Source organism: Bubalus kerabau, chromosome 1, assembly GCF_029407905.1.
Source record: "Bubalus kerabau isolate K-KA32 ecotype Philippines breed swamp buffalo chromosome 1, PCC_UOA_SB_1v2, whole genome shotgun sequence".
Lineage (NCBI taxonomy): Eukaryota > Metazoa > Chordata > Mammalia > Artiodactyla > Bovidae > Bubalus > Bubalus kerabau.
The window spans coordinates 157,957,312-157,979,314 of NC_073624.1; the positions used below are offsets into that span (position 1 = coordinate 157,957,312).

General features: G+C 57.7%; 1 protein-coding gene across 1 annotated transcript in view; it reads left to right on the top strand.

The window, feature by feature from the left end:
- The first annotated feature begins 14,817 nt into the window (after nt 1–14,817).
- The window catches only part of ZMIZ1 (zinc finger MIZ-type containing 1), a 151,035-nt gene continuing 143,849 nt past the window's right edge, over nt 14,818–22,003 (top strand). Inside the window, exon 1 of the mRNA XM_055537375.1 lies at nt 14,818–14,900. The gene's annotated coding sequence lies outside the window, so the exon portion shown is untranslated. The remainder of the gene's footprint in view (nt 14,901–22,003) is intronic.

Genomic DNA, 22,003 nt, shown 5'->3' on the forward strand with positions numbered 1-22,003 from the left:
GACCCTCAGCAGCAGAGCCCAGGTCAGCACGTGGTCATGCATCCAGCATGCCATTGATTAATCCAGCTACTGTGTGCCAGGACCTGAACTGAGCCAAGGGTAGGGTTGTCAGCACACAGGACTTCCAGAACCTCTGTGGACCCCCACACCTGTGACATATTTTCTTCCTGTGGGATGGGTAGGATCACCTTTCGCTGCAAAGACCCTGTGCTTCCATCATGAGTCAGCATGTCCCACCCCACTGCCACTCCGGAAGGATGAAACTTCAGCATTGGACAGGGGACTCCAGGAAGGGTTAAGAGACATCACTGAATCCCTCATGGACCAAGCAGCGGGGGCTAGGGTCCCCGTCCTCCAGAGAGGTTGACATCAGAGCCAGACTTCGAGAGCAGAAGTGGGTAGAGTGCAGAGGCTGAGCTCAGACACCTGGGGTCCTTCTCCGAGCCCATCTGGACAGCAGAGTCCAGGGGAATCCCCTGAGTAGGGCCTTCCTTGGTCTTCTGTGTTTACCTGACCTGCACACTACGTCTTAGCGGTAGAGGGCACAGTCCCCCCAGGTCCTGGAGGAGGAAGAGAAGCGTGTGGTGGCTTGGGGAGCTTCACTTCTCAGTGCCTGCCTGGGTTCCAGCGTCTGTTTATCCCCCATCCTCCCTGCTCTTCTTTCTGTCCTTCCTTTGACAAACATTTCCTGGCGACCAAGTCTGTGCCAGGTCTGTGCTCAACCCTAGCCCTGGAGATGCTCACTGCCAAGCTGGCATCAGCAACATCTCAAGGAGGGCTGAGGCCCAGGGAGAAGCAGTCACTGGTGGGCATCAGGCTGCGGCTGACCCCCCAGGCTGCCCTGGGTTCAGGGGAGACTTAGGCATGCTTTCTGGATGGGCTCAGCCCAACTCTATCAGGCTCTCAGGTTGAGGGGCGCAGAGAGCTGGCCTTAGGGCCACACAGAGCATACCTAGATCTCATCTCTATTGTGATACGATTTGGGGGTGTTCAGCCTTAAGGGTCCCACAATCTCATGAGCTCAAGGCTGTTCTGATACAGCTGGAAAACATCAATCCAGCAAAGGAATGGAGGTGGGGTGGCCAGTAATTGAGTTGGTGACACGGGCCAGTCATCCTTCCACCCACAATTGAATATGGATTCTGGCCAGAGTAATTCTAAAGCCTGTGTATCTCTAGCCTTGACTTGCATGCCCCAGGGTCAGGAGGCTCACTACTGCCCCATGGCTATCTTAGTAACTCTCCATGGTAACTTAGGCCTGGCTGCCCACCAGGCTGAAGTCTGGTTCTGTCTTCCACCCTGCCCACCTCAGGCCCACAGACTTGAGGTTTTAGCCCCCCTAACCTAGTCTTCCCCAAACTTAAGCGCTTCCAGGAAGATCATCAGGCTGGGCCCCCAGACAGCCCCATCGGGGCCTGTTTCTTTGGACTAGTGTGGACATGTCATCAGTGTCCCGCCCTGGGCAGCCAAGGTGAAGCCCAAGTGAGCCCCTGGCCAAGTGAGCAGGCCCGTCTTCCCAGCATGGCCCCTTGATCCTAGCTCCATCCCCGTCATCCTTGTCCCCAGGGTGATCTCAGGCAAGGACCAGCCCCATTCAGCCCAGGCCGCCTCCCGTTAGCGCTCCTCCCCAGCTCTGAGCTACAAGAGGCCTTTGTCCGTGGTGGGCCCCATGGCGGCCGCTGGAAGAGTCCTCTGCCCTCTTTGGGCTGTTTGCTTTCTGAGTCGCCTGTTTGCCCAGCAGCCCTGAGAGAGACCTGGGGTGCTTCTCCCATAGCCTGTGCCCTAGCCTGAGGGCCTTTGTTCAAACCTCTTCCCCCTCACTGGGCCAGTCCACTAACTTCCCCACTTCTACTACATCTCCACCTGTGGACAGGTGAATCCCCAGCTCCTGAGGCACATGGAATGGGTTTGGTTCACTGGAGACAATGGGTCTAGCCCCTAGGCCAAGTTCCCATCCCACCCAGACACCTGACACTTCCCCCCAAACTTGGGGGGAAGGGGCGGTGGGGATGAAGGCATCTTTCTCTGGGTGCTGTTCCCATGGATTGACATCACATTGTCCTTGGTGTGGGGCTTCCCTGCCCAGTGGGGATACCACACCCACCTTCTTCAGAAGTGTCTCTCATCTTTGCCCCCCCTGAGAATCTGTCCTTGAGGCCTGAGATCCATCCTTCTTTAGCATCTCTCCTTGTCCTGGTCCCTTCAGCACGGCTTCTTGGAAGTGACGCTGCCCAGAGTGGGGCAGACAGTGACCGATCGCAGGGAGAAGCCGGTTCCTGCAGTCCCTACTCAGCTGTGCCTGAGGTCCCAGGAATAAAACCCAGCGGAGCTTTTGTCGAAGCCTCTTGCTGGAAAACAGAGAGCTGGAGGTCTGGGGTCAGAGGCCAAAGGCCACCGAGGAGGCCAGTGCAGTGCTCCTTCCTGCCCTACAAAAGTGGATGCTTCTCAGGAAGCCTCCACGGGGCCCTGCTCTCTCCTGGGCTGGGAGGGGCCAGTGGGACAGGAAGCCAGGCCAGGCCTGGAGGATGGGACTCAGGGTGGCCTGGGCCGGAGCCAGGGATGAGGCGAGACCCAGCCCTGGCCTGGCCCCAGGACCACAGGCGCACAGGTCACCCACCCAACAGGAAACCCTGCCCGGCACCCCCTTTGTCCCACCCCGTGTTTCCCGCGGGTGGCGCTTTTACTGTTTCCCGTGGGAGCTGCTGCCAGGAATCATGCCCTCTTGAGAAAGGAAGCTGGACCTCAGGCTCGCAGGCTGCCCTCCCTCTGACCTATTCCAGCCCCCTCCCAGGGCCTCCCGTGGGTGGAAGTTCTGGGTCCACACCCATCCCTCAGCCACACATGCTGGTGACTTATCTTCTCCTAGACGATCAGTCACCTCTAGGAGCCTGGCAAGAGAAACCTCACAGTAGGGCCAGGCCTGGGAGCCCAGAGACAGGGTTTTTTTTTTGTTTGGGATCCATCACTAGCTTGCTGGTACATGTGGGCTAGTCACTCGACCACTCTGTAGAAAGAGGAGAGGAAGAAGCTTTGCCAGCTATGAGCATCCCATGAGATAAAGGGTTTGGAGGTAGGATGAATCTCTACCCTGTAAGGACAGCCATGTTTGCGGTTAACTGGCCCAGACCTCCCTGCCCACACGCCACTGCCTCTCAGATATCTCTCTATCCAGCTCAGTGGGGCACAGCGTCTGTGATGGCCCCTAAGCGGGGAGAGAGATGTGGGTGCTGCCAGTGTCCTCATGGGGAATGGAAGTAGTGATGCTGGCATTACCCCTCTCTGGGTCATCCCACTGACCACACAGGGGCCCACTGGGCATCTCTGCCTGGACAGGAGCACCCCCCTCCTCCCTGCTACCTCTCCCCTCCCCCCCTCCTCCTCCCCATTACCTCCTCCCCTCTTCCCCATCCTCCCTCCTCCCAGAACCTGAGGTGGAACATGCCAAGCTCTCTCTGCTCTGCTCAGCCCTGCTCAGGCAGATAGGCCGCGGTAGCAGCCTATGGGCCAGAAGCCTGGGAGGGGGCAGTGCTGAGAGCAGATTCTCCTGCCCCTACCCAGTCCTCCTCCTCCCTCCTGGTTGGTGCTCTGAGGCCTTCGGTTTTTCTTTGGTTGTGATGTTGAGCTTAAGGTGCAGGGAGGAACAGGGCAACAATGCTAAGAACTCCAGACCTTTCTAGAGCAGTCTTCAGAGCTGCTACTCTGATCTTTTATATACAGGAATTCATGTTTAGCATCTCTGTGAGCTCACTAATCCTATCGTCCCCATTCCCAGAGAAAGAAACTGAGGCCCAGCCAGGTGAATTGACCTGCTCAGGTGGTTACGCTGGGGTTGAACTGGGCAGCTGGTCCCAGAGTCTGTGCTCTTGGCCACTGTGCCACACAGCTTCTCAGACCTACCTCCCCCAGCCAGCTGCCCCAGTCTAAGCCCAGCTCAGTATCTGAGGGTGCAGCCTGTTCCCCATGGTGGGTGGAGGAAGGGTCAGGATGCCAAGGTGAGCAGACCCAAGTCGCCATGGCGTTGGGTGAGCTAATAGACTCGAGGCCACCTGAGCTTGTGGATCATCTGAGAGCTTGTTAGCAACAGGAAAAACCTTAGGTCCAAGCAGCCGGAGCCCCTGCCCTGTGTGGTAACAACTCAGCCTCCAGCCTTCTTGGACACATGGCCACTCTGAGCCTCAGCCTCTACATCTGTCAAATGGGCCTTTGAGAACCAGAGATATAGGAAGCTGTGAGAAGTCTTTGAGGTTCTGGGAACATAGCTTCTGACCTCCATGGCTCCTTGGGAGTAGAGGGAAGGTTGTGAATTTCCTTCCCGGGGCGTCAGGCCACAGGGACAGGGACATTCCTGGCAGCGGGATTAATGTGGGCAGGGTACAGAGGTGAGAGCCCAGACACTCCAGGTCAGAGTCCGTCTGGGGCCTCGTGGACAATGGGGAGCCATTGAGGGTTCTTGGCCAGAGGAGTAATGCCTCCTCTGGGAGAGATCCTGGCAGCTGGAAAACCTAACATGCTCGTCCAGGTGTGCGGCCCTGATGCGAAGGGAGTCACGTGGCTACGAAAGCTGGCCCCGGTGGGTGTCAGTGCCAGCGCCCCTCCTGGGTGCGTGGTCCACCGGGCACTGGCCTGCCCAGGGTGGGAGTGTGGGTGCTGCAGGGCAGGACAGGGCAGTCTCAGGCCTCTTCCTCCGTGTGTCCCGAAGTCCCCCCGACTCGGGTTGTCTGGGTTTCCCACCCAGCCCTGGGTGGGGCCCCCGCCGCTGCTTCCTCCCTCTGTGGCTTTCTGGTCCTAAATGGGAGGGGACTCCAGAGGCTGCAGCAGGCTGTGGAGTGTGAGCCAGGGTGGGGACACCGGCGGTGGGTGGAGTCACGGGATGGGTGGCCGTGAGTCAGGAATTGCTGGGCCTGTGTGTCATCCAGCTGCCTGCTGTGCTGGCCTCCCTGCGTCTGTCTGCCTCATCTCTCCCGCCCGCGTCTGCGCCTGTGGACGGCTCTGCTGGGGCCACAGTGCTGTTTCCAAGAGCTCCAAGCCCACGACGGAGAAGTCAGAGGAGCTGGACTCCGGGTCCCAGGCTCTCCCAACGCCCAGGGTAACCTTGGACATGTCCCCTCCCTCCCTGAGCCACGGTTTCTCTGGTTGGAGAGTGAGGATGGAGCTGGGCAGGGGTTCTCAGCCCTTGCTGTCCATGAGATCCCAGGCAGCTTTGCAAGACAGCCCACCCTAGACCGCTTGAATCCCTGGGGCAGGGCCTGGATCCTGGGCAGGAAGCTTTGGTCTGGATGGCCTCTGATGAGCTGCTCTCTCCACCTTCCCCACAGCCCCCAGGCAGCACTGTGGACCAGCACGTGGATCCTGGAGCCCGGGGCCTACACCAATTGTCGTTCTGCCACTTTCTAACACTGTGGGCAAGTGACTTCATTCCCTGAGCCTCAGTTTCCTCGTCTGTGAAATGGGAAGGACCCTACCACTTGATAGACTCACTGTGGGGACTAATGGGTTAACCAGCATAGCCAGTGTCTGTTGGAGCCAGACTTAGGATGGATGTGGTGAGCACCACGAAAGTGTCAGCTGCTATGTTCTCTGACCTAAATCTGTTTTCACACCACCCTTCCCATCACTGCTCATTCATCCATCCAGCAAACATTCTGGGGGCAAGTCCTATGCTGGGTGCTGTGAGTGAAGAAAGAAGACACCCACTGTGGGGGATGGCCTTGGCCCATCCAGGGGTCCAGTCCCAGAGGGTAGGTTCTGTCAGTCCAAAGGATTGATGGGCACGTGGGGCATGTCTCCCCTAAGAGTCCCACCGAGGTGCTGAGCTGAAGGGGCCCTTCTTTCTTAAAGAACGAAAAACGGGCTTTCCTGGCGGCCCAGTGGTTAAGACCCTGTGCTTCCGCTGAGTGCATGCAGGTTTGATCCCTGGTCAGGGACTAAGTAGGATCCCACATGCCACATGGCACGGCCAAAAAGAGAGCGCAGAGAGACTCCGGACTCAAAAGAGAAGGAGGGGCATCATAGGCTAGTCCTCAGCTAGGAAGCATCCAAGGGGTCCTCAGTGCCTCCTGGCACACGCTCTGGGTGTGTGATGGTACAGACAGGCCTGGGCCCTGGTACAGACAGGGCTGTCCAGCAAGGCAGGAGCAGCCAAGGTGGGCAGGGTATGAAACAAAACCTGACCCATCCTCCATCTCCTAGAGTCCTCTCAGCAACCAAGGATGTTAGGCAAGCCTCATTTCTCCCACTTTCAGATGGCAGGTGGAGACCTACGAGATTGGAAGGCACTTGGATGGTCAGGGCTGGAGCCCACCTGTGTGTAAACAAGATCTGATGGGAGGCCCCTCTGGGCCGCTGCACTGGTGGAGCATCTCGGGACAGGCTGGATGACTAGCACGTCCTGCAGTCCTTTGCTTCCCCAGCCCGCCCAGCAGCAAGCCTGCAGACCCCCACTGGGCTGCCCTGACAGGGAAGGCTGTCATCCCTACGGGTAGCCAGAGCTCCCATGGCCGGCCTCCTCTGAGGGCCAGGGGCCGGGCCACACACTTACCCTGGTTCAGCCTTCTCCCTCCCCATTGCACCGTCGAGTATACTGACGTGGGCAGAGGTGCAGGGACCTGGCTGAGGCCACGTGGCTTGCAAGCAGTAGAACCAGGATTTCATCCAGGCCCAGGTGACGTCCGTGCCCGTGCTCTGACCCGCCACCTCCCGCAAGCAAGAACACTGCTCTCCTTTGTCTGGCATCTGTAAACCTGGGTCTCAGCCATCGCTTCAGACCGGCCTGGCCCACGTGTGACCAGAATCCCAGAGGGACGGCTGTTTGGACAGTGTGGCTGCCGGGGGCTGGCCCCCGGCCCGGGAAAGGGATCGCTGGGCACACTTAGTCCTGGGTGTCTCATGTGTGCTGTCTAGAGTGCCCTTCAGCCTCTTGACCTTCCTGCCTGCCCTGGGCCTGGAGTCCAGGCTGCCAGTCCTGCACCAACCATGGGTGTCGTGTCAGCTCGGCTAATTCTCCAGCCAGGCTTAGCCCGGACCAGGAAACAGAGACCTGGAGGGACAGGGGTCTCCCATGTGAGTCCTCAGCTCTCCATCTAACCTCCAACTACAGCTGGCCTGGCTTCTCATCCTGCCCCTCTCCGGACTTCAGTCCCCTACTCTGCAAGGTGGCAGGCAGAGACCAAGGGCCTCCACAGCCTCTTTTGAGAGTCTCTGCCAGGCCCCATGAATGCTGCAGGGAATTGGGGATCAGGGGTATCACTAGGGTGGGGATGAGGTTCCTCCAGGGCTGAGCTCAGATGGGCAGTGCAGAGCCAGACCACCCCAAGTAGAGTGAACAGGTGCAAGAGACAAAGCCCCTAAGAGGGGCCACTGGCTGAAAATTCAGTTTCAGTCATCAACATTGGGAGTGGCAATTACCCAGGTGTGTGGCAGGGGCCCTACTTTGGCCAGCCCCAGTCAGACACCTTTCTGGACAAGATCCTAATCCCTGGGAAGCATAAGGTTATGCCCACCCATGGTGTCTGATGACGTGGTGAGTGTGGAAGAGAGCCCCTGGCACGGCATTTGTATCTAGAGGATGCTTGGCACCTTTGGCCATTCTGTGGGGAGTGACAGGAGGCCTCCCCTCCTGGGTGCAGGCCGTCTCTGGGGAGCAGAGCCACTGGACTGACTCTTAAATTGGCCTCAGAGAGGGTCTGAAGCCAGGATTCATCTTCTCAGGATCTTTCTCCATCTTTTTGGTAAGAGACCCAGTGCCTCCATCCCCAGCAAGACCCCAGGTCTGTACTTGACAGCAAACCTGAGCCAGTGAGAACAATGAGCGGCCCTATTTACTGAGCCCTTCCTGCGCAGGTGCAGTGTGGGTGTAATCTAGTTACATCCTTGCAGCCCTGTGAGAGGAGCGACTCAGTGTCCCCATTTTACAGATGAGGAAACTGAGGCCCAGAGAAGCGAAGTTCCTTGCCCAGCTTCACAGGTCAGTGAATAGCAGAGCTAGTCTATACATGCATTCTGCTGTGTCAAACCTAGAGCCACATTATGCACTCTTAGTCCATGTTGTACCTCACCCCTCGATTAGAGGAGAAATTATTCATTTGATGGCTTGGGGGAAAGGGAGCCACTCCCCTCTTCCTCTACTGGGAGCAAGCCACACATCGCAGCCAAGCTCTGTCTGGTCTCAGTTTGCCCCTTCGTGCAAGCCTGACGCCAGAAGGCTAGGTGGTTCGGCACACATGTACACCGTGAGCTAGAGTGCCTCTGAGAGTCAGGATGGATGAATGCTGCTCCTTAGGGCCTGGGTGATGCTCAGTGGAGACCGTGAGGACTTCCCTCTGATAGGGCTCTCCCGAGGGGTGCCTCTCTATCCTGGCCTTGAAAACGCAGCAAATCAGGCTTGGGCTCTGGGTGAAGCTTTGGTGGGGCCCTCACGGATGTGTCTGCAAGTGCCCTTGAATGCAGCTGTCCCTGCTCCTGATTTCATCTATCATTGTCTCTTCAGTCTGAGGCTTTTCTCCTGACAAGACCATGGGCCTTTGCCTGGAAGGGGTGCCCTCCTGCCTGAGAGACTCTGCCCACGACCTCGATGCCCCCGAGCCCCCATTGCTGCTCCCCAGCACTCTGTCCTAGAGTTACTCTGTGTCTTGCCCACCTCGAATGGACAGTGTGCAAACACCCTTGGGAAGTATCCAGGCTGGCGATGTTGACCCTGTCCTCCTCTGCCCAGCGTCCACCCCTACTCTTTCCTCTTCTCCTCTTCCTCCTCCAGCACATGGTAGGCAGCGTCATTACTGTCAGGAGAAGGAAGTGAACAGATGGAATAAACAAACATGAAGGAACGTCCCCTACAAGTCCATTTACAGCCCCCATTTTCCAAATGTTGGGAAATGTCTCAGAGAGGGAGGTTCTGGGAGCCTCTTCCTTTCCCCAGCACCCCCTGTTTGGGTCCCCACGGTGCCAAGGTGTGGACCCAGGTTGGCACTGGGCATCTCCAGCTCCTCCCACTTAGAGGCATCCCTGAGGGCCCAGCAACAGACGTGCCAGGCCTGCACTTCATGCAGCAGAACCTGCTGGTCTGCCCTGCCCCAGTCACTTGCGAAGTTTCCCTGCAGAAAAGGGAGGCAGGAAAGCTAGGGGCACGCAGAGAGGGGCGCACAGTGAGGACCTGCAGGGCAGGGCCAGACCAGACGTGCTGGGCGTGGGCAGGCTGTGAGGACAGCTCCAACTATTCTCAGGGAAAGTGAAGACAGACGGGATCATTGAGCCAAGTTTGTGATTCTCAGGCAGACCGGGCCAGGAGTTTGCCCAGACCCCAACCAACCAGCTTCCTAGGTCTATTTACTTATCTTTTCCTTGAGACCAAATGCAGCTACTGTCCTTTGGGGAAAAGACTCAGGATTTCAGGCCTCTCCTGAACACTCAGGGCTCGCTGAGCCTCTGAGCTCAACCCCGCTGTGCGTGGAGTGAGTGCAAGGGTCTCACAACAGGAGATAACCAGACACCCAATTTAATCATGCCAGGAGAAAGAAAGAAATACTGTCCACATATCTGGAAGTTCAGGGCAGGGAAAGCTCACTTGAGGGGACTGTTAGGGAAGGCAGCATGGTGGAGGCGGTCCTTGGGGCATCAGAGGGTGGACAGGGTTCCGATGGGCAGAGCTGGGACTGCAGAACTGTTGAAAGTGTGGTCTGAGGTAAGACAGGGCACACTCTTCCACTTTTCAGCTGCGTGACCACTGGTATTTGCTGCGAGGTTTCTTCATCTGTAAAATGGGCTTACGGTTCCCTGGTGACAGGATTGTGCTGAGGATGGGCTGAGGCACTGGCAGCTTCTGGGTTATCGAGGAAGGGCTCTGGCAGGCAGCAAACGCGCCAGGTTTCTGGCAGCCTGAGTCCCTCACATCTTGAGCACGATGGGTGTACACAGGCACGTGTGTTACTGGCAGCAGGTGTGAGGGCCTGAGGCCTAGTGACAGCCCTGAACTGCAGGCCTAGACTGGCATTGGTGCAGCCCCCCCCCCCACCCACCGTGCCAAACGGGGTGGTCCAGCCCCCTCCCCCAGGGGCTTACCGGTAGCTCTGTGCTCTGGCCAATGCCCCGCTCTACAAGGTCAGCAGGGGCCTCCCCTAGTGGGTAAGTAGCTGGAGAGACAACCCGAAGCCACCTTTTTCCTCCTGGCCGGCAGGCCTTGGCTTCCACGAGGCCCCGGACCCTCGGTCTGTCTCGTCCACGTCTGGATTCCTCCCCCTCCCCCAGCTTGGTGAGGTCAGGGAACATGTATTCCAGGAATGCGGGAGGCGGGGCGGCTGGCCCGGTTTGGATAACCATCGGGGTAAATATTTGCCTTGCTCCCGGAGCCAGCACTGGCCGCCAGGGGAGGACGAGGGGGCCTGCTCCCAGGGTCATGTAAGGGGATGCGTCCCTGGGTGGGTCTTTGAGGTGAAGGAACCCGTGTCTCCCCGACGACCCTGGGAGTTGGGTCTAGGCCACCTTCCCAGACAGGGCCCCTGGCCCGCAGTACCAGAAGCTGCTCGGCCACCTGTAAAGTGAGGGTGGGAAGAGCTGCCTGGCCCGACAGATGAGGAGGGTCAGACTCATGTGGGAGACAGTGCTGGTCAGTTCAGCCCGTGGAACAGCAGGTTGGACTCAGTTTGGGTGGGTGCCCACATGACCGTGTTCTGGCCTGCACTTGGCCACCTATGACCTTGACAGTCACCATTCACTGACCTGTTACTGACCTGTATGTGGGTGCACTTGCGTCTATGTTCCCGCGTCTTGTGAAGCTCTCACAGCCACCGGAACATGAGGGGCACGTGTGATGATTAGCAGCAGTTGACAAGAGTCCAGAACTTCAGCTCAGCACTGCCACTGCTGTGCTCCCACGCCCTAGAGACCACACTGGGGCAGCCCGAGCCCCTCTCCCAGAAGCCTGTGGATAGGTCAGTGCTCTGGCCAATGTCAGGCTCTACAAGGTCAATGTGAAGCCTCTCTTGGCGGGTGAGTAGCTGAAGGAGTGAGTAGTCGCTTTTTAGAGAGGAGATAGGGGCTCAGAGATGCCAAGTGACTTGCTCAAGGTCACCCAACATTAAAGGGCAGAATAGGGATTCAAACTCAGCTCTACCCATCCTTGCCCTGGACCTTACCTCTGAGGACAGGGCCAGGCTCCGGTCCAGAATCTGGGCTCCCAACCCTTGGTGGCTTAGAGCACACTGGTCACTTAGCCATGGGCCTCTGGCCACTGTCACAGAGCTGCCACAGAGCCCCACATCCCGGATGCACCGTGGCACGGGCACCTCTGTCCTCCCGGAATCCCCAGTCGGCCCTGCGTGTCTCTGGACCAGCCCCGGCCCCAGTCCACTTGGCCTGGTGCCTGCACTCAAGCCCACACCCAGGTGGGTCCTTCCTCCCAGGGGATCCCTAGAGGAGGAAGGGATGGGAAGGGGGTGGGGCTGGGAGAATCCATCTGGGTCCTGGGACAGTCCCCACCCCAAGTAACCTCTGCCAAGTCCCAGACCCAACCTTGACACTTTCTAGCCATTTCACCCCTGGCAACTCTACCCTCCCTTGGAGCTCACTGTCCTGCTCTGCAAAGAGGGAGCTCGTTCCCACCCTGTCCTGCCCTTGGGAGCCCTTGGGAGTGCCAGACATGAGATGAAAGTGGAAGTACATTTCAACCTGTGGTCTGCACACCTCCCCTTCTACCCCTCCTGCCGATGCGGCCTTGTAGTCGGGACGTCCCCCTCATCCAACCCAGAGGGAGAGTCCTCAGCAGAGCCCTGTCTCTGGGCAGTGGGGACCCCATCCCCTGGGGAGTCTGGGTGGGCCCCACCACCCCTCTCAGCCCTGAGTCTCAGGCTGCCCTTCGCTCCGTGGCACGGAGGGCCTTTTAAGCAGAGCACACTCGCCTGTGTGAATCTATGTCCTTCACGGTTGTGGTCTGGCCAGACTGGGTGCAGACGTGGGATGCCTCTCCCAGTCTCCCCAGGTGGCCAGAGCCCTACAGGTGGTGAGGCTCACCTACGGGCACCCAGGGGGCCAGGGAGGAGGGCGGATGACTTCACCTGTGTGTTCACAGCCCCGCCTGGGCCTGAGTTCCTCACCTCCACCCCAACCTGTCTGTGCAGCCAGCGTGAGTGGGGCCCAGGGCACAGACAAGGGAGCCCGGGTGTCCAGTTGGTCATCTTGAACAAGCTGAGTCTGTGTGGACAGATCACCCACTCATGCCCACCTCTGTTCTTATTACTTTTCACTCTGCATTACCTGTGTGACCTTAGGAAGCTACAGAAGCTCTCTAGACCTCATGTGTAAATTGGGGGTGCTATTTAGTTTCCACTTCATAGCATTTCGCTGAGGGCTAAAGAAGTATCACAGGAATAGTCCCCAATGTGGACCAAGTTCAGGTAAGCTCCTGGTCCTTTCTCCTTCCCAGATGAGGGTCCAATGCAGACTCATAGGGAAGGGTCCTATGAGCTCATAGTCCTAAGGCTCATAGTCCCTAATCAGGGCCTGAGTTCATATCCTGGTGACCCTCTGTGTGATACCCTTTCTGTGTGACCTTGGTCTATTTGCCTCTTTGCACAAGTCCAACAGCAAAGAACCAAGGGTGCCTGGGGCGGAGAGACGTGTGTGTGTGCACCATGAGCTGGAGCACCTCTTCGAGGCAGGATGGGCGGGCGTCATTCCTCGGGGCCGGGACATTGCTCACCGAGTGAACGAGGACTTTCCGGCTCTGGCTTCTGTCTCAGCTGCCAAAATAATTATTTTCTCTTTGTCAGCGGGTCTGCGGCCAGCTTGCCTTTGGGAAAGGACTGTGCTGTGGCCGGTGGGGAAGCAGGAGGCTGATTCCTGTTCTGCCCCAGCCTCTGACTTGCTGCATGACCCCGGGACGGGGGCAGGTGCTGCCCTCTCCAGGCCTCACTGTCCTCCTCTGTGAAATGGGAGAGTTGGAGTCAAGGGCCATTTGTGTCCCCACGGTGAGCAGAGTTTGGGGCCTGCCAGAGTCAGAGTCAGGCCCCAGAGACATTCTCTCTCCCATGTGGTGTGTGATTCTCTCTCCCATGTGGAGTGGGGGTGCTGAGCCGGGCTGTGGGAGCCTGAGGTTTAGGGGCCCAGTGCTCCATGGAGCCCAGCACCAGCTCCTGGAAGTAATTTCACCTCACCTAACATGGCTGGAAAGCGACCTGTGTGTCCGGCACTCAAATGCATTACCTTATACTATCTGTACCACTCCTTGAGAGTGGACCCCTTCTTTTATCGCTTTATCACCTCCCACAGATGAGGAAACTGGGGGCCAGAGAAGTTTAAGAAATTGCCTAAAGCCACATGGTAAGGGGATGAACCCAGGACTTGATCCAGATCAATTTTATTACAGTACTGAGCCCACTTCTTAAATACCAGGCCCTGGTGCCCCTTACTGAAGCCATAGGCACACACTTGGCTCCCTGGGAACCCTGCCCACTGCACAGCAGGTCTGACCCCTCCACCAGTCACCAACACATGTGGGAACCCAGCCTTCATGTGGCCTGTGCACACCCACTCCCGTGGTAGCCACAGGCCTCATCCCAAGAGGCACTCAGCCCTGCTGGCAGGTTTCCTGTTTCTTAGAGGAGGGCACGCAGGTGCCGCGAGCATGGCAACCACCCGGAGCCACCCAGCGAGATGCTTTTGTAGCTGGGACTCCAACTCGGGTCTCTGTGGCTCCCACCCCACAGCCAGGACTCCAGAGAAGCTAGCCTGCCAGGGTCTGGGTCTGGGGTCTGGATCTGGCCCTTCTGGATTCCTGAGGGGCCCTGTGGGTGGGGAGGAGAGGGCAGTATGGCTGGCCCATTGTGGAGATGGGGCAGGTGAAGCCACTGCATTGGGGGAACAGGGTCTGGGGTCCTCATCCGCCCAGTGCCCCTTCCACTTCCGCCCAGTGGAAGAAGATACTTCCACTTCTGCCTTCTGCTCCCTCCACTCTGAACACCACTGTCTCTGGCCCAGACTCTAGGGGCAGCCTCCCCACTGGTTTCCCTGCCTCTTCCTGTCCCTTCAAAGCCCTTCTTCCTGGCATCCTTGGGGGATCTTCTCAAACTAGACCCAGGCTCACACGGCTCAGCTGCTGAGACCCTCCCATCCACCCTTGTGATGGTCAGCCCTGCCTTCTGGCCCTCTCACCTCCCCACCTCCCTCCTCCACCACACCACCTTCTCTCAAGTACTCTGCTGAGCCAGGGTGTTTTCCCTGTTGGAGCCTTCACATATACTGTTCCCCATGCCTGGAACACTGTTCCATGCATCTTGGCCTGCCTCTCTCTGGCTCATCCTTCAACTTTACTTCCCCAAAGAGACAGCCCTGAACCTTGAGTCTATGCTGTGTCACCCTGGCAGATACCACTTTTAATTATGTGTTGTTTGATTCTTTGCCTATTATGAGTCCCCACAAGGGCTGATCTATGATCCTGTTTACAGCTCAGGGTGTTCGCTAAATGTTTCTTGAGTGAATGAATGAATATCAAGTGCTTTTGTCACCATAGGCCCTTAGATCCTCCCAGAAACCCTCAGAGAGATCCCTGTGATTCCATTTGCAAGGTGAGGAAACTGAAACCCGGAGCGGCCAGGCGCTTACCCACAGTCACACAGCCAGTAACTGGCAGCTGTGGGGTGTCGGGGGCCTCTTAGGGCCCCTTGGCATTAGGCCCCTTTTCCTCTCCATCCTTCATATTCCCCATCTGTCCAGTGGGGATGATTTGATTTAGCCAACAGTGAACTTTCCAGCAGGTGGGTGGGGGTCTGTGGCCGCAGGTCAGTTCTGGGGTCCCTACTGGGAGTGGTCCCTGACCACCCTTCTCATTGCAGGAGAATGGAGCTGGAGTGAGGCGGAGGAACCGCCAGCTGCTGACCGGCACGTGGGACGCTGGTGATTCACGGGTCACTGAGGTAGGTGTGCAGCCGGGCTGGTGGGGGCGGCTTGGCCTGGATGCTCGAGGAAGGGGCAGGAGGCGTGTCCTGAGTGGGGGAGGTGCTGGCCCCAGCACTCTGCACCTTTGACTGCTGCACAGCCTGGGTGGGACTGGATGCAGCCCCCACCCCACCCCCACTGAGATCTCATTGGTCCTCAAAAGAACTTCTCGGGGCCTCTTAGGCCTGGCCTGTGTCTACAGTGGCTGCCCGGCAGGGGTGGGAGATGCACGCAGGAAGTGGGATGGTCTGACGTCCCCAGCCTTAGCTCAGCAGCCCTGTCTGTACCACTCAGCCCCGTGGCACAGGGGCCTCATGTGCCAAGCAACATGGTAGCCACACAGCAAGAGGCGGGATGGGCAGAGAAGCCTGTTCACTGAGATGGGGGCCATGGCTGCCCCACCCTCTCTCTCCCACAGTCCCCTGAGCACCCACAAGTCTGGGGTCAAAGTGCCTGCATGCAAATTCTGGCCCTGCCTCTCATCCACCATGACCCTGTGTGGTTCCTTTGTGCCTCAGTTTACCTGTCTATGAAAGAGGGCTGGGCACCACGCCCCTGACCCCACATGTGCACCGGCACAGCTGGACACAGCAAACGCTCAGGATCTGGCATTTCCCTTGCTTCTCGCACACCTCCATTCCCACCATCCCTCCTCCCTGAGGGCTCAACCATGGATGGACACCAAGTGGTTATTCAGCCTGATGAGGCGGCTTGGGCCCCCAGGGAGCTCCCGGAAGCAGCTGGAGCCCGAGGGTCCCAAGCTGAGCCTCCCAGGCCTGCCTCGGCCCCGACACCAGCATGTCTCATCACAGAGTGGCTTTTCAGGGTTGATGACAGTTGGCCCTGAGCCAGAGGGCCACCCATGTAATCCCTCTTTATTCGGTGGCTCCCAACCCAGAGATGAGAGGCTGTCTCAGAAATGCTGACTTGGGCCAGGACCCTTTGTCCCAAGGCTCTGGGGCCCAGCCAGGGGAGCTCGAGTCTTCGTCCTGGTGGGAGGCCCCACCCGATGCTCTCCCCACTGCTCTCAGCATCTCTCCTGAGACCCCAGTGCTCCCAGGTACCCACACTCAGGCGAGCCCTGGGGATCCTCTGCTTCACTCAGGCGCTGGAACCAGGGAGCAGACTCTGATCTCCCTTCCTGCCATAGGAAATCCTGGCTTCCTCCTATCCTCCTCGTGACCTTGGGCGAGTCCTTTCACTTCCGTGAGAATTCTCATCTGAACGAGGATAATTATACAGCTGAGAGGGCTGTTAGGAGGATGCTTAGAAACCTGGAATATTCCAAGTGTTACAGCTGGGTGAGAGTCGGCTGTGTACCAGGCACTGCGCGCCGTAAATGCATATTTCCCCACTCAGTAATCCCATGTGGAGGTGTGTTTAATGCTTCATTCTCTGGAGGCTCAGAGTGGTTAAGAAACCTACAGAGCTGTAAGTGGTGGAGTGGGGATTTGAACCAGGAGAGATACCTTAGAATTAAGCAGCCCACGATGCCTTAGAGATCAGGGGCAGAGCCACAGGGCAGGCCCAAGGTGGGTGCCCAAGAAACAACCCCCATTTCTGCCGGGCGGCCTTTGTCCAGCCCTCCAAGCCTGGTGGCCCTCAGGAGCCAGTGGGTGGCCCCTGAGGGCTGGTGGCCTGTCCCTCCCCACAGGACCTACCGGCAACTCGATCAGGCTAGGGGAACCCATTGCTAATTGTAAGGTAACCTTTGAAATTCTCCTTCACGGTGGGTTCTCTTTTCGGATGTTTTTCAAGGTAATTCATTCCCTTTCCAGAAATTGCTCGTGGAGGAGCATTAGGCAGCTGGTAATTAATCATAGGAGCGGCTTGGAGTTTATTCTTTAAAAAAAAAAAAAAAAAGAGGAGGATAGAAAGCCTTGGTGGAAAAAAAAAGAAAAGGAAAGAAAACCGCTCCAAGGCGAGGGTGGTAATCAATACCTCGGTGTCCTAGAAACGGCTGGGGATGGGGGTGGCAGACGTGCGGCCTTCTCCCGTCCTTCCCGGGGCTGGCAGATGGTCAGTGCCTGCAGCGTCACCAGTGAGGCTCTGCCTTTGACCATCAGCCCCCAGTGTGACTCTAAGCAAGTCTCTGCTTCCCCTTGGTCTCACCTTTGACCTATAAAATGGGCGAAAGTCAAGTTGTCAGACTAGGAAGGAATTTTAAACGATCGGGGGCGTATCCGAGTTCCCCAGCACATGGTCATTGCCTGGTTGATGGTTTATCAATTGAGTGCATAAATGAATGAATGATTTTCTTGGGTCTTCGTTAGCAGTCATCAGTCAAGGAGGGGATCCTGTAGGACACTGATTCTCTGGTTCTATTCTAATGTAGAGTGAAAGCCGGGGTGATTGGCTGGCTGTGTTACTTTCCAAGCCAATGATGAAAGGACAGTCTTGACTGACAGACTGGCCAGCAGAGCTCAGGCCCCTCGGCGGCAACCTCACTGAGGTGTCCTCAAGTTCAACTTTCCAAGAGTCTGAGCTGTCTGGAGACTTTTTTTTAAGCTGCTTTCTGGAGAGGTAGTGAGTTCCTCGTCACTAGAAACTATGCAAGCTGTGCCACTCAGGCAGCAGACTGAGGGGCTTAGAGCTTTCCTGACTTTGGGGGAGAGCATGAGGCTCCCCAGGATGGACACCGAGGAAGCTGGACTGGCAGAGAGGAAAGCCTCTCCCCCTGGAGCTCCTTCCCAGGGCCCCCAGGGGAGACTGAGAAAGGGGCATGTCCATGCAGGACTCGGATGCTTTGGAGCCTGTTCCCTGGAGGGAAGGAAGGTGTGCTGGGGTGTGTGTGCCAGTGTGTGCGCCTGAACCGGTGAGAGGCGATGTGTGTGTGATTAGCTAGGCTACGTATGAGGGTGTAAAGTGTGTGAATATGTGTGAGTGTGCAAGAAAAGGAGAGTGCCCCCACCCACGTGTGCAGCTCCCAGCAAGACCTTGGCACCTCAGGCCATCCCCATACATGAGGCCTGGCTTCAGCCTCACATTCAGACTGGCCAGATGGGCCCTGCTGACCACGCCAATGCCTGAGTCTAGTCCTAAGAGTGGGTGGGTGCAGCCAGGCCCCCGGGGGGAGGCAGGGGTCTGCTTGGGTAGTCCTCTGAACAGCCTGACCAACTTGGCCCAGTGTTTTTACTTCTCTCCTTGGCCTGCAAATCCAGCTCGTGTGTGTGTGTGTCTGTCTGTCTGTCTCTCTGTTTGCCTGCCCTCCGTGTCTTTGTCTCTTTCTGTCTGATTCTCTCTGTGCGGACTCCTCTCCCCTGCCCAGCTCCCCTCTCTTCTCACAGTGGCAGTCCCACAGCCCCATTGCCTCCCTCCCAGCTCTGCGTCATCACTTCCGTCATCCCAGGACTCCGCAGAACTGAGACCTCCCAGGCTCCGAAGCGCCTACCTTTCCCCCTGTTTGCCCAACTCTGGCAACACACAGCTCCCTCCCACCTTTCTCTTCAGGGTATCCAAGGCAGCAGCCCACAGTCCCGCTGCTTGGAGGCTTTGAGCCGCGTGTGATGAGTCCCCCTCTCCCACCCGCTGGGGATGACCACCATCCCATCCCCATGAACCCTCACTGTGCCAGCCACTCAGGATGGAGCCTGATCTCCTGGCTGAGATCTGCCCCCATGGCTGCCCCTCTGTGCCGTCCTGGGCATACGTCCTGGCCACAAGCTAGGGCAGGGGAGAGGGGGGAGGCCTGCGTCCACTAGCAGAGGCAGCTGGAAACCCAGCATTTCCCTCCAGCACTAATGAAATTCTTGCTATAATTAGAAGTGAGGTGTCCAGGAGCTGGCTGCCTGGCGGGAGCGGGTGTATGCTCATGAATAAATAAATTGTCCTTTTCCGAGGAGAGAAGGAGCCAGAGGGTGGGCTCCTGGAGAACTGCAGGCCTGGAGGGTATCTGTGACCTGTGAGGTGGGCGATGGGCCCTAGTGGTTTCCACTCATCTGGATGCCCTTAGCATCTTTCTGAGTCCCCATCCCTGGCCAGCCAGTTTTCCTGTAAGTGCCAGCTGTGTGCCAGGCCGACTCAGCCTGGCATCAAGGCTGCCACCGTCTGGCCCCAGCCTTTTTCACGGCCACACCACACACTAGCTGCCGGCCAGTGTCCTAAGCTGCAGCTCCACTGTGCTGCCCCCTCCCCATCGTTACCACCTGTCGCCAGGCTGCACCTTTCTTCTGCGCTTGCTCCTGCTTCCAGAGCCCTTGGCCCTGTTGCTGTAGAGCTGGACCTTTTCGGAGCCTTCCTCAAGCTGCGCTTCCCCTCCCCCAGGTATGGACATGGCCTGGCCCCCCGGGGACTCCAAGGCCTCCAGTCCTCAGAGGCCCTGGTTGTTTCCATCCTAAGCTCTCCACCCTCTCCTTCTGCTCTGATGCCCTGCAGGGTGCTCAGCAGACCGTCGGGCACATCATCTTTTATTTTGTATTCATTACATGTTGGGATAATAGCATATTGGATGTTTTATACTCTTTTCTCATGCTCAGTCTTGGAAGGCTGTTGTGTATCTAATGCAGAGAAGACGTTTCAGACTTCGGTGGTCAGTGGCCATGTGTGGTTCTTAGCTGCCGTAGTTGACCACGTGCAGCCTTGGTGACCCTGGTTTTCTGGTTCACACGGGGGGAAACTGAAGCAGGGGAAGGAAGTTTTGCAGATGAGAGCTTGCAAAGCCAGTGTGCTCTCTGTAAGACAAGGCTGCTGCCATCCTGCTGTTCAGAATAAAGAACTGGGCACGTCGCACTGGTCAGAAAGGTAAATCGAATCAGGCAAGACTGTAGCCCATACCCAGTTGACTGAACCTCAATGAGGATAGAGGAGAAATTATGTGAGGGTTCCATTCCCCCCAAAAGAGCTTCCAGCAATTGTGAGCTTCCCCACCTCATCCCCAAACAGCCCCAGACTGAGGTGCCTCTCACAGGCTATGCCACAATAGGGGCCAGTCCCTGCCCCTGTCACCCCCAGCTTCTTTCCAACTCCCCTAGAAAACAGGGTTGGGGGTTGGAGCCCAGGAAGGGAGGACGCCCCTGTCCTCCACCCCCTCCCACATCATCCAGGATGCAGTCTGAATTGCAGAGGCGCCCAGCGGGTGTACCTGTGAACCCAGAGGTTCCCCACAGGGTCAGGAGATGATGGAGCAGGGCCAGCTCCAGGCACAGGAGCTGGGAGAAGGGAATTGTCGTCCTGGAGCCTGGCCCTGCCCCTGCCCACCCGGAGGGGCTCCAGCCCCACCGTCTGGAGCTGACTTTCCTCTTTGTCACCCACAGCCCTGGCAGCTGCGCTTTGCTGCCTGCTCAGTTGACAGTCGCCCTCTTGCTTGCCTCCACTCCGGCACTGTGGCAGAAAGTCAGGAGTTTCAGGTGCTGGCTCATCCTCCCTCTGTGGGACCCCTGCCCCCTCCCTGCTGGAGTGAATACCCCTTGAAGACTCAGGGAAGCTCTGAACCATGTCCACAAGGTCCTGGTATGCATGCTAAGTTGCTTCAGTCGAGTCCGACTCTGTGCAACCCCATGGATTGTAGCCCGCCAGGCTCCTCTGTCCATGGGATTTCCCAGGCAAAATTACTGGAGTGGGTTGCCATGCTCTCCTCCAGGGGATCTTCCCCACCCAGGAATCGAATCCGAGTCCTTTTGTCTCCCATATTAGCAGGCAGGTTCTTTACCACTAGCACCACCTGGAAAGCCCAAGGTCCTGGTACGCCAGTGCTAAACAGCAGCAGGAAGCCAGCAGGCACCTGGGCTCTGTGCCCTCAGCTTCCTTGGGAGATGGCAAGGAGGTTTTATCCGGCATGCCGGTTTTGAATGTGTTGGGCAGGCTGTGTCAAGAAGGACTCTGAGGCTGTGCACAGGTTGTGAGAAATAGTATCGTGCGCTGCTTGGTGCATATGCGCCCTTTCAGCCCCGGCTCCCTGACCATCGCGTCTATTTGTCAGATGTGTCCATTCTGAGCCGTGGCCAGTGGGGGTGTGGGGAGGAGGCGGTCACCTCAATGTGGTCCCACAGGTGTCGGTCTGCCGTGGCTGCTGTGTGGATGGTGCTCAGGGAAACTTCTAGAGTCCCCAGGTTATGAGGACCACAGAACGCCCCTAGAGAGCTGACTGGAGAGCACCAGCCCCTGCCTGCCATACTCCTCTGGTTACTGGAGAGCAGGGGGCGTGCGGGAGCCCCTTCCTGTCTCCCCTGTCTCCCCTGTCAAGTGCTTCTTGCCCTTCTTCAGTTCCAGTTCGGGAAGTGGCGCGTGTTGCCTCACAGCTGTTTGGGACCCTTCGTTGCCATCCTGAGGCGTCCTTGGGGGCCTGTTTCAGTTCGTGTGGGAGCATCTCTGCTTCGTAGCCTCCGTGGAATGCTCCCCGGTGCCTCTCCATCTGGCCTACCCTTGGTCGTTGGATGGTCTAGCATGGGACAGCCCTCACCAGGTGGTCCCTGCTGCGCTCCCTTCCCCACCCTAGTCATCCCCCACCCTTGTCACTGTCTGGCTGAGCTAACCCCCTTCACCCCACTGTTTCCACCCCCAACAAATGCCCTCAGCTGAGGCCCCTAGATGTCCCTTGCCTGGCAGCTCTGATGACTGAGCCAAGAGGACCGTAGTGAACTAGAACCTGGAAATAATCTGGACCATTTTTCTCTGTGTGTGGAAGAAACACAATGAACACTCTTGCACCCTTTATCCAGCTTAGTTTCTCCCCAGTCACAGCTCCAGGAGGGTTGTTCAAGGTCATCCCTGCCTGCCGAGATCCTCCAGCGGCTGCTTGCCCACCTCTGCTGCTGGAGAGCTCACCACCCGTGGGCCCACTGGTGTCTGTGCGTACAGCACACAGTAGGACACGCACTTAAGCAGGACAGACACGTGGAAAGTCGCTCAGCCGTGTCCGACTCTTTGCAACGCTATGGACTGTAGCCCGCCAGGCTTCTCTGTCCGTGGGATTCTCCAGGCTGAATACTGGAGTGGGTTGCCATTTCCTTCTCCAGGGGATCTTCCCAACCCAGGGGTGAAACCTGAGTCACTTGTCTCCTGCACTGGCAGTCAGGTTCTTTACCACTAGCACCACCTGGGACAGACACTTTGGGGCTCAAATCCCTGCTCTACCCGATCAAGT